This window comes from Drosophila arizonae, chromosome 2 (genome assembly GCF_054131065.1).
Source record: "Drosophila arizonae isolate 15081-1271.41 chromosome 2, UAZ_ARI_1.0, whole genome shotgun sequence".
NCBI lineage: Eukaryota > Metazoa > Arthropoda > Insecta > Diptera > Drosophilidae > Drosophila > Drosophila arizonae.
The window spans coordinates 20,421,201-20,433,300 of record NC_142922.1 but is presented as its reverse complement, the minus strand read 5'-3'; the positions used below and the strand labels follow the sequence as shown (position 1 = coordinate 20,433,300).

Below are 12,100 nucleotides of genomic sequence, written 5' to 3'. Positions count from 1 at the left end.
ACACACACAAACACACACACACGCACACATATATATACAAACACACACACAGAGCTGTTAAGCACAAATCGCTCAAAATTGCTGTCGTAAATACAATTTTGCCGCAAACCTGTCTCGCACCCCACAACAGACACACCCACTAAAATTTCCAACAAGCCGCAGGGCAACCTGCTGCCGGGTAAAACGACAGATTTGAGTGACAATCCACAAGTAACGGTTGCAGGAAGAGTAAACAACTCTAGCCGCTTGCTTACCTAACGCTTCTGGTGTCGCACTCTCTCTCTCTCTCTCTCTCTCTCTCTTTCTATCTCTACCTCTGTGTGCCAGTGGGCGTTTGTGTGGGTGTGCGTGGCTTACACATTTAGGCCGTGTCGCCAGCGGGGCGCCCGCATTGCGCAGCTCAGGTATTTGAATTCATTACTTTGTGGCAAGGATTTCACATTTCGCATTTGGCTGCCTGGCGGCGCACGCTGCTCGCTGTCTAAATTATGCTTTCACTTTTATTTTACGGCGAATTATGGCACTGAAATTAAATTCATATTTTCATGATCGCAAATAGGCTCAGCCAGCACTTTTTGCTGGTTACGGCTCTTTCATTGGGCGTGAAGCATATTCGCTTTACATACTCTACTCTGTTTTAATTACACAGTATTTCAAACAGGAAAATTTATTTAAGTCGAAATCCAGTTAATTTTAATTTTTTATTTTTCGTATAAAATCATCTCATTTGTATATTCATTTAAATTTAAATTACTCATTTTTACTCAGAGCATATATCGCGCAGTCAACTATTAATATTTCAATAGTATTTAAAACAGTTACGAAAATTTATTTTGGTCAAATTTCAGTTAATTTTGTTTGTATAAATTCATTTTTCTATTTATTTCAATTTAATTCCTTCTTAATCATTTTTGCACAGAGAGTCCATTGCGCAATCGGCTTTTAATATTCTATACTTTCGTTGTTTAGTTCAATTTATTTACGTCGGAATTCAGTAAATATAAATATATATATATATATATATTTTTTTTTATTTCTTTTTTTTTTTCAAGTCATCTCAATTGCTGTATAGTTATTTCAATTCAGTTAATATATATAAATTTTTTATTTTATTTTATTTATTTATTTATTTTTTATTTTTTTTCAATTAATCTCAATTGCAATTAAATTCCTTCTTAGTCATTTCAATTTAATTTCCTTTTAATCATTTTTACACAGAGAGTGCATTGCGAAATCAGCTTTTAATATTCTATACTTTCGTTGTTTAGTTCAATTTATTTACGTCGGAATTCAGTAAATATAAATATATATATATATTTTTTTTTTATTTCTTTTTTTTTTCAAGTCATCTCAATTGTTGTATAGTTATTTCAATTCAGTTAATATATATATTTTTTTATTTTATTTATTTATTTATTTATTATTATTTTTTTTCAATTCATCTCAATTGTTGTGTATTTATTTCAATTTAATTCCTTCTTAGTCATTTTTACCCAGGCAGTGTATTGAGCAGCCGGCTGTTAATATTCCATATTTTCGTTACTTTGCTAAATTTATTTTAATTGAAGCTTAGTTTGGGTTGTATAAATACATCTCATTTGGATATGAAATCAATTTCATTTCTTCTTCAACTTTTCTTCTCAGATAGTGTATTGCGCAGTCGGCTGCCTTTGCATTGCAACTTTCTTTTTGGCTTTTGTGCCCTTCCTGTTTTGCCAGCACTTTTTTCAGTCTATTTTTATTTCTAATTTTCACCTTTCTGACCAACGATGTTTTTTTTACGGTTCTGTGAATTTCTGCTGCTCCGTCTGGAGCTGGTTTCTGTTTGTGTGCTCTGCTTTGCCTTTGTTTATTTGATTTTTTCTTGAAATACTTCGTTCATGTTTGCACTTGCATACGCTGTTGCGTAAGAATTTTTAGCAATAATGAACCGCCTGGGTTCGCATAAAGCTGATGCCACAAATAATATTTTGCTTGGCGCACCGCAAAGCGGGAAAGCCAAAAAAAGAGAAAAAATCGTTGCCTGCTTTTGTGCGCGGCCCTTTCCTGGCATTCAGCTGTCCGTTTCCGTGTCTGTGCAGGGTTATTCAATGTGATGTGGCTGTCTGAGTGGGTGTGTGTATGTGTGTGTGTGTAGACATATTGCGCGTGATGTCTTTCCTTAACCAATTAGGCTGAAATGAAAATTGGCTTCTGGCCGCATCTGACAGGAAAGCGATGTAAGCCAAGTTATCTGCCAGTAATCTGCATAGATGGGTTCCCTCATGTATTTACCTTAGCTTAGCTTCGCGACTGCAACGGCTGCAGTTCGTGCCACACTGCCTTTTAACGTTAATTTTCTGTGTTAATTAGCCATAAAATTGTATGCAAGAAAACAACAACCGGAAGCACTAGCAGCCGCAGCAGCTGTGGCAAGTGCGATAAATGAAACTTTAATCAAGTGCAGGCATTCGGGTATTGAGGCATGCGAGGCAAGTGAGGCAAGCGAGGCACGAAAATGAGTTGCATGTTGGCCCATTTCAACATGCTAATATGCGGTTGATTAGAATGTCACTCCAAAGCCCCAAGATACCCCACATACGTGTGGGAATACAAGCCAAACTCAGCCATTTCAGTCTCTCTCTCACTCTCTGCAGCTGTCGCACAATTTCTGAATTGAAAATAGAAAATAGGAAACAAAAAAAAAAAAAAAAAATAGAAATGAAAACGAACAGCAGCAAATGTCATAAATACGATAAACTTGGCCTCGCAGAGATTGTGGGCAAATGGCCAGGTCTGGCCTGCATTCTGGCTTCTAAATTATGTGGCCAAGAGTTGCGTGCGGAGTAAATCGATGTGGCAAAGATTTTAGCCATGGCATTTGCTGTGTAAATCATATTAGTCACAAGGCAACGCACGGCAAGCCACACACGGCGTATACGCAATTTCTAAATCAACATAAATTCGACCACGGAAAATTGTTTTCGGCCAACGATGTAATCAAAATGGATATAGGCATATTACTAATAAAAATATATAAGTGGCCGTTTTGCGACATCATTAGAGCTCGTCAATAAGCGACGCGTCTCTATCTTTTCCTTTCGACTCGTCAGCGTCTTCTTTGACGACTTTGACCCTCGCCGAACGCTGTCCGTTGGCGTGGAGTCGACGTTAATGTCCTATCTGGAGTCGCCTGGGGTATTTTTCTGCTGGATTTGTCTTTTGTTTCGAGCTCTGCTCTGGCGACTGGGGGCTGGGTAAATATTGGCTCGCTGATGAATTTGCCTGCTATTCTGTGCGACGTGACTTTGTCAGCTTGTCATTATATCAAAATTATTTTCTCAGCTAGTTGAATTGTTTCACAATGGAGTTATGGCGTTCACACGTGCTCAGTTGCCAGAGGAAATGGCTTGGAAGCCGGGCCAATTTGTAATTTACTCATGCTCGTACATGGCGCCCAATTTCTGTTCATTTATTTCAATTTTCCAAGAAAATATATATTTGAATACCCTGCAAGCCGCAAATGGACTGCAGACCGTCGAGTTCCCAACTCATAAATCTTTACTAAATATGTTTTATTAAATTTAGCATTCTGAAAGGCAAATCGGTCCATGATTATTCTATATGATGTTGGTGCTCCGTTTGCACGGCGGGAGATTTCTTATGAAAGGGTTAAATAAGAGGGCATCTACAAGTCTGCTATACGCTATGATAGCATATTCATACAGTTGTTATCATATTAGATGACAGGCAGATATTTTCGCTAGGAATGTGACTGGAATTTATTTGCTGGCAACATTTTTGATGTAAACTCAAAAATATGCTGTTCTGCAAGTATTAAAGAGGAAGTTCGTAATCAGAGGCGTTGCCAGAACGCAAATGATGCGAAACACTTTAACTTATTGCCATTGGGGTTTATTAAGGCTACGCACCAACTTGGCCAACTTGCAAATTGGGGCCAAGACAACTACTTGACACGCTGCTAATAAAACATATGCGAACTCATCAAAAACTAAACTTTAAATATGTATGCCCTGCGGACTTCAAATGAAAACGAAATGTGTGCGTGCGTTTCCCAAACGTGAAAGCAAACCAAAGCCAGAGGACACTTCGAATCTATATACATACATATTTATATATATTCACATATATATAGTGGATGAATCCACCTGACAGCAGTTCGTGGTTCAGTGAAGCGGAAGGGACTGTTGGCTGAATCGCACGGGGCACAGATGAAAAGAGCTATTTGCGTTATACCTTACGCGCAGCAGCCAGATACGTTAGATATGAACTTGTGAACAATAATAATAATCATAATAATTGGGTGTAACTCACTGTCTATGCATATGGGACTAGATCCCAAGCAATCGTGCGCCAAATACCAAAATTTCCACGAAAAGGGTTTGCTGAATTCATATGATAGGTTGCCCAAATTGAAGAGCTTATCAAAATCATTTTAACTGGTTGACTTATGTGCGAAAAATCTCTTTGTGCTAAAAAAAAAAATATATATATTTTTTTTTATATATTTTTTTTATCTAATCAATCAAATATCAAGTTAATTAATTATAAAATAAATAGAATAAAATATAAAATAAATATACTAAAATTATAATATCAAATTAATTAACTATAAAAAAACATAATAAAATATAAAATAAATATACTAAAATTATATGATAATATAATACATTTATATATTCATAAATACATTTTTCTTTTAATTTTATTCTGATTAGAATTGAATACAATCAAAGTATTCTGTATAAAAATATATAATTTGCTTAAAAGAACAATACAATTTATAATTTATGTAGCCTATGCGTCATATTAAGCATTTCATTTGGCAGACATACTTACATATATATTATGAGAAGTAAAATGAATTTGTAACGTAAGATACGAAAATATGTATATTACGTATATTGCAGGTAATTGAATAAACACCTGGATAATCTTGTCATACTGTGAAATTCAATTGCATAATCTATGTTTGCTTCAGTAGGTTGAGTAGGACGCTTTCGTTTTTCTTCCATTTCGAGAGTCGAGTGTCAGATGCTGTGTTATCTGACAGCCAACAGCTTCATCGTTCGCCGGCCACTCCTCGCAGTTCGCACTCTTCGCTGCTCGAATTAACAACAGTATTTAATTATTAAACACGACACTCTCAGGGATGCGTCCTTGGTGACGTCTGTCACTGTGAATGTTTATTTGTGTGGGGACAACATGTCGTATGAGCAATATGCTACTTAACGGACGCTCGATTGGGCCAATGACAGATGGGGAGGGGCGCTGATTGCGTCGCATAGCAGCTACCTCTGATTGTTGTTGTTGTCATTGTTGTTGTCATTGTTGTTGTTGTCATTGTTGTTGTTGTTGTTGTTGCTGTTGCTGTCCAATCATTATTCATTGCGTGACAAGCGCACTAAATGTGTCCGCACATGAGCGCGAGCCTGTGCTATCCTGTATCCCTGTATGTTTACCCCACAAAGGTTGTCAATACCTTTGAGCGTGCCAAAGGTACGGCACGCAAGCGAAAGCCAGCAATGGACAGTGAAAAACAGCAAAGCCCGGGAAAATCTCAGAAATGAGATCACTTTAGCTCGCCTGCTCGACTGAATGATACCCTGCAACGGACAGAGGAGCTTAGCATAAACGAAAGCCGAGGGACAAACGACATCTAATTTGATTGGATTAGGATTTCGCTGCATTCTAAAATTTGTGAAAGGAAGCTGCTTTAGCCATCTAAGACAGAACAGAACAAATCGCATCGGTTTATGGCTAAAATTAATGCCTGTCATTATCGCGGAATCCACTTTAGCAAAACCATCAGTTGTTCTGGTCGCTGCTGCTGCTGCTTCTGCTGCGTCCTTATTTGTCCTTGATTGCTGCAAAAATGCGAGTGCTTCCGCTTGTTGGGCTGGAGTTGGCCTCATTTCATTTGATTTTAGCTTGTATTGTTGATTTCATTGGCGGCTGCTCTGTAGTTGTTGCTGTGGTTGTTGCTGTTGCCGTTGCTGTCGGCGTTTGTTTGGTTTTGCTGGATTCCTTGCGTGCCATGACACTGAAGGCGCAAAAGGACCTGCCATTCGGATTTTCGGTGTAAATATTTGTGACATAATTAAGCAGCGCCGAGCATGATACCGCCAGGGACCAAGCGACGCATTATCAAATCAGAAAAGGGACAACTAGCAAAGGCGAAAATAAAACAAGTATCAGATTGTGTGGATAGCTCGACGTACGCGTGATTAAATTCCATTTGTAGACAGAGCTCGGCTCAGCTAGTCGACTCGAAATATATGTATATTCACCGACATTTTAGTGCCTTAGCGACTCTTTTGAGTCCGCGTTTGAGTGCTTGGCTCGCATAAAGATTGGTAAGATTTGAACGCAGTTGCCTTTCCGTTTGCCTTTGCCTTTGCCTTTGCCTTTCCTTTTGCCTTTAACATTGCCAATGCCAATGCCATTGCGCTTACCTTACTCTTACAGTTACGATACGGCTGGCAGAGCGTTTCCTTTCGCTCGCCTGACATTCGTGTGTTTACTTAAAAACGCTTGGGGAGCAATTTGAAAGATTTAAGCCAAGATTTATCGCACAGCTCTGAGTGGGTGACGCTGATAGGCACTGATAACGGCCCTACTTATATCGTTCTCTTAGGCAATTTGCATAGGCGACTAGCACACGAAAAGGTTGTTCAATGTCAATATTCCTTGTGTGTGTGGCTCGCTCACCTCTCGCACTTATCGACGGCTAACGATTTCCACTCAATGATAGTGCATAAAATTCCCTTTCTAAAAAAAAGGGCGCCTGAGGATTCATGCCATGAAAATGTATGGCATACAGCCTAATAATATTTGTCCTTGACACATGCCCGATCCGCCCATAAAAGCAGCTCTCGCTACCTCATTCAGACTCCACTGGCATTCATTCACAGATAGTTGTCGACGCGCTGACAGCGTGCAGCTTTCAATTCCATTAAAATAACAGAATATCGAATGTGATAGCAGCAGCGTTGTAAATTGAAAGCATAGTGGAATCGTTTTATTTCTATGTAATTACAATTCACCAAAAAAATTCGACAAATGGCCAAGAAGAAGAAGAAGACGAAGAAGACGAAGAAGAAGCAGACGAAGAGGCACACGTAATGGCACAGCACAGTCAATGGCAGCTGACTGGCTAAAAGCCATTTGTTGCTCGTTGCCACATTTGAATTCACAGAATGTATTTACATTTCTCAATTTATACCTCCAATAGCAATGGCAATGTCTGTAGATTGGCAAGGAGAACTGCCTGCGATAGCCCCACAGCCGAAATGACACTTTTCTGCCTCGATTTCAATTGGAAATTGCTTTTGTTTTCCATAATTGAGCGCAGACGCTGCTCTAAGCTGGTTCGAGCATCATACGAAGGTTATTCACATTTGCATATAAATTCTTAAATTTCTATAGCGAATGTTACATGTTTCTTTCTATATCACTTAAAGCAGACGGCATTTTAATAACATTTTGTATTTTTAAATTATAGAGTTAATTTAGCATATATAACATACTAGCTGGCCCGGCAAACGTTGCATTGCCCTCTATATTATTTCTAGGTAAACAATTGTTGAAAGCTATGTTGTTCAGGCTGGGATACACTGATAAATTTATTAATCGGATTTTCATTCAAGCACCTTGTTGTAAACGACATTCTTCGTTTTTTGGTCGGGTGCAAGAACAAATAATGCGGATCGTTTGCCAACACGTGAGCATGCCACGTACAATTGACCATGAGAAAAACACGCATTTTCTAGATTGAGGCCACAAATAGTCAAAGATTGGCCCTGTGACTTGTTGATCGTCATGGCGAAGGCAAGACGAAGCGGGAATTGAATTCGTTTAAATTCAAAGGGCATATCTGTTGAGCTCATCGGAATCCTAGGAATAAGAACTTCCTCATCTTTAAATTTTCCTTTGAGTATCAACGCGTGAATCACATTGCTCATCAGTTTTCTTATCACCAAACGCGTTCCATTGCACAGTTTTGGTTGGTTTAAATTTCTAAGCATGCAAATCATGGAGAATTGCTCTTTTCATAGCTGTGTTCATTTCTTGACGCCGGTCAAGTTGTTCTTCCATATTGCCCATGAAGTATATTTGCAAGAATTTTTGCTGTGCATCTTCAATAGGTTGCAATGATCCAATGCGATGGCAAATCTGGCCTTGAATCTTTAAATTCAAAGCCATAGTTATAGTTATATTTACAAACACTATTTACAGAAATCTAACAAACTACATTATTCAAAATTTTTTTTTGGCAGTCATAGAAAATAAAATTTTTAACGTAAATTACCTTAAATATCCGTCTCCAATATTTTCCGCCCCAAATTATGTCATTTGGAAACAGGCATTGTATTTTTGAGTGTTCGCTAGAAAATGTCGTGATTCTAGTGTTTCGCCATAAAGCAGGGAACGCAATGGCTATGGTGACCGCTAATGGCAATGTCACTTTACCACTAAGGCAGCACAAACCGGGCGTTTCACCAGCAAACTTCAATGCGCCACAATGTTAGCAAACAACGTCCATTGGACCAATGCAAACTAAACGATTCAAGCTGTAATCAATGGTGCAATCATATCGAAACGCTGCTCGATTCAAATCAATCCTTGAACCATTTCTTATTGCCATTTCACGGGCTGCCTCTCTTTGAGAAGCACGAATTAAGGCCCTTCTTCCCTGGGTACTAACGCGGAGCCTTTCTCGGGCGATTTCTCGCTCTTCGTCAGATAATTGACTCGCGCTATTCCGTTGCCTAATTGCATTATGGGTCCGCCGGGAAAGATTAGATCTTCTAGGACGCGGCATTTTTATTAATAGTAATACTGCCCTCGCACAAAACCATATAAAACAATCGAGAAATATAAATATAAATAATTTACACAAATTTATGTTTGAGACAAACAAATACCTGAACTTTCGAGATATTTAGCTTTTGTAAAAGTCCAAAAATACAATTTTTAATAATTAACTTTTTTTTTTTAATTTCGAATTTTGAATTTTGAATTTTTTATTTATTTTTGATTGTTAGGTTTTAATCTTTTGATTTTTTTTTTAATTTTTGCAGATTTTTGATTTGAAATATTTATAAAGTTTAAAAGTCCGAAAATATAAAAAGCCAAAAATACACTTTTTAATAATTACCTTTTTTTTTTTTAATTTCGAATTTTTAATTTTTTATTTATTTTTTGAACAGTCAGGTTTTAATCTTTTGATTTTTTGCAGATTTTTGATTTGAAATATTTTTCCTTTTGATTTGAAATTTTTTTTTTTTTTTTTTTTTTTTTTTTTTTGAATAGTCAGGTCTGCTCGAGGTCAGGAGACCGTAGACTGACTGACTACATTTGTTTATTTACTTCTACACTATTGTCAAAACTGTCACTGTTACCAAGCCTACTGGGTATAAAAAAAATTTGAACATTTGGGGAAAAAACCGCGTTTTTCAAGTATTCGGCAAATTTTTTCAGTATTTTTAAGACCCTATACTAAACTCGTTGCGGAGACAAATCCAACAAATCAAAAACCATGAAAATTGATTCAGCCCAAATCAAGTTATAAGCAGTCTTCACTTTTACACAACTTTCTTTTATATATATAGATATACCTGATTTTGTTAGGTAAATTGCCTTCTGCGTCAGGTATTTCATTTCGTTAGACTTTTCCTGCTGCATCCGGCTTGTCGTGCGTTTCTGGGAAATCGTGTACATTCTCGAGAAGAAAGAAATATTGTATTTGGTTTCAAATATCTTCGAGACATTATGTAGCTAAAAAATAAGTCAACTTAAAGTTGAAGCTACTTTATTTGTTTTTAAATTTTAAGCTTGTGTGCAATCCACAAGTCTTTAAATTCTTCTAATGAGATTATTTTTGGCCTAAATTAGCTTTAAGTAAATTTTGGCATACGCCCGTATAATAAATTCCCAGAATTTGAACAATGTCAAAGCCGTACTTGTGTTAAGTCTATTAGCAAACGACCCTCGTTCGCTGGACTTTTATTCAAATTGAAGGCTCTGAGGTATCAATATGAGAAAAGTTGGCCCATATCCGATCGGCAATAACAAAGTTTTCCAACACTGGGCGGCTTTGATCTAATTAGTTTCCACTACGGCCACGACAAATTAAACTCGTCTGGCGATAGTGTTTGTTCATTTGATAAGAATACAGAGCATATACCCAATTGTATCCGCAATCGTAACCGTAATTGTAATTCATTGCAGGAGTGTGAACAAAATGGTTCGCAATCAGTGCTTAAAACTGGGTGCTGGCAACCCAGTTCAGTTAACTTTCATTCGCCTATTCAATGAGCTAGCCATTTGGGTGCCTTTTTCAGTCAGTCCCGCTGAGATACAGAGTTGGGTGGGCACACATACAAATTGCTGCCGTTGCCGACGTCACTTACATTTACATAGGGCCCACTGGTAAAAGGGTCGGATTTGGCGTTGTGCCAAGTGGAGGTCAGCTTTAAGGTTGTTTCAATTAAATTGTTGGGCCATGCCCGCCTGGCAGCCGCCCAGGCGATGCTGCAGGGCTCTTTGCTACCCACTCAGTTAGACCCCATCACACACACACACACACACACACACACCTACATCTACACGCACCGCATATGAATTTGCTTTTATTCCAGTTTCTCAACTGTTTTTTCGTCTTTCACTGTGGCATTTCTTGTGGCTGGCACTTTTTGTGCTTCATTCTTTTGGAAGTTCTTGGGTCGGGGGCTGCGCCACTTGAAGAGTCAACACTTTTGGGCATGCAGAGATCAACTAGGCTCACATTTTGACTTACTGCACATCAACGGCCTCATCATGCTCATCGTAAGTGAAAAAATGTACGCAAACTTTTTTTTTTTTCTTATTTTCTTGTCCCGCGTGAGAAATGCGCCAGGAAATTGTACTAAACAGCAGAAAAACTGACAAAATAGGGGCGAACGACTGGAGGGCGGTGGGTGATGGGTGATGCAGATGGTGATGATGGTGGTGCTGCTGCTCTGAAGAAAGCAAGCATAACGACAAGAGTACTTGCTAGTGGGGTCTTGGAGCGGAGCGAGAGATAAGCCAACGACAGCAGGCAAGCAGGCGAACAGGCAGGAAAATTTATGGCATACAGGCGACGCGAATCCGCCGGAAATGAGGAGCAAAACTCTGGTTGACTGGGCGGCTGCTTGGAAGACGGGTGAGGCCAAGGCATGTGGCCTTAGACTGGCAGGTGATAATCACACGCAGACATGCAATGAATAGCTGGCACAGGCCGCTGACAGCCAGAATGATGTGACAAAGGCGGTTAAACAAAAACTAACAAATGCCCGGGCTCAGCCACAGGTCGCTTAAAATGCAGGACACATTTGAACTGCCCAGAGTGGATTGAGCTGAGCACGACCGCTGGCCGCCTAGACCCAATTCAATGAATATAGAGCGAATCGAACCCCAAATCCAATCGTCAGTCAACCGCATATTCACTCAATTTCAATCATATTGTCAGCAGCTTTTCTGTTCGTTTGCCTAGAGCCAACGATTTGGCCAGCCAGTGCTAAGGCAACGCTTGAGTGCTTGTTACTCTTCAAGCTCTAAGTCGGCATAAAGAGGACCTTGACTACAGTCTGCACTCGACATATTCAGTTTTATAGACAAGCGCCGGTGCGACCCACTTTATTCAGTATTGGTTACCGATATATCTTTCACTTAATACCACAAAACAGATTGGATAAGTTACATACCCACTTGAGTATTTACCTGTCGAGTGCGAATATATTAAGAAAATGTGAGATAAATATATATTTATATACGAAAAAATAAAATAAAGTAACAAATGTATACCACCTGCTCTGCAAAAAAATCATGTATTTATTTATTATTTAATATTATTATTATATTAATTGTTATTTATGAAATATTTATAATTATATAAATATGAATCATGAATAAAAAATAATAAACAACAATTAATATAATAATAATATTAAATATAAAATAAATAAATAATAAAAATTAAATAATAAATAATAAATAATAAATATTAAATATTTAATAATGAATAATAAATAATAAATAATAAATAATAAATACTATCTAGCTAAAGCCAGAGCTT

At 38.0% G+C, this 12,100-nt stretch overlaps 1 protein-coding gene and 1 long non-coding RNA gene across 3 annotated transcripts in view; one reads left to right on the top strand and one right to left on the bottom strand.

Annotated features, from left to right (window-relative positions):
* Dop1R2 (dopamine receptor 2) overlaps positions 1-12,100 on the top strand; it is a 32,236-nt gene that overhangs the window by 7,480 nt on the left and 12,656 nt on the right. The gene's annotated exons all lie outside the window — the stretch shown is intronic.
* On the bottom strand, positions 7,594-9,701 carry LOC149270553 (uncharacterized). 2 transcript variants are annotated; one of them, XR_016271636.1, is made up of 3 exons: positions 8,928-9,612; positions 8,312-8,841; positions 7,594-8,187 (listed from the first exon to the last, which is right to left on the bottom strand). It is a non-coding gene; the product is annotated as an uncharacterized LOC149270553 (long non-coding RNA). The 2 variants fall into 2 exon arrangements; XR_016271635.1 differs by having other exon boundaries at positions 8,312-9,701.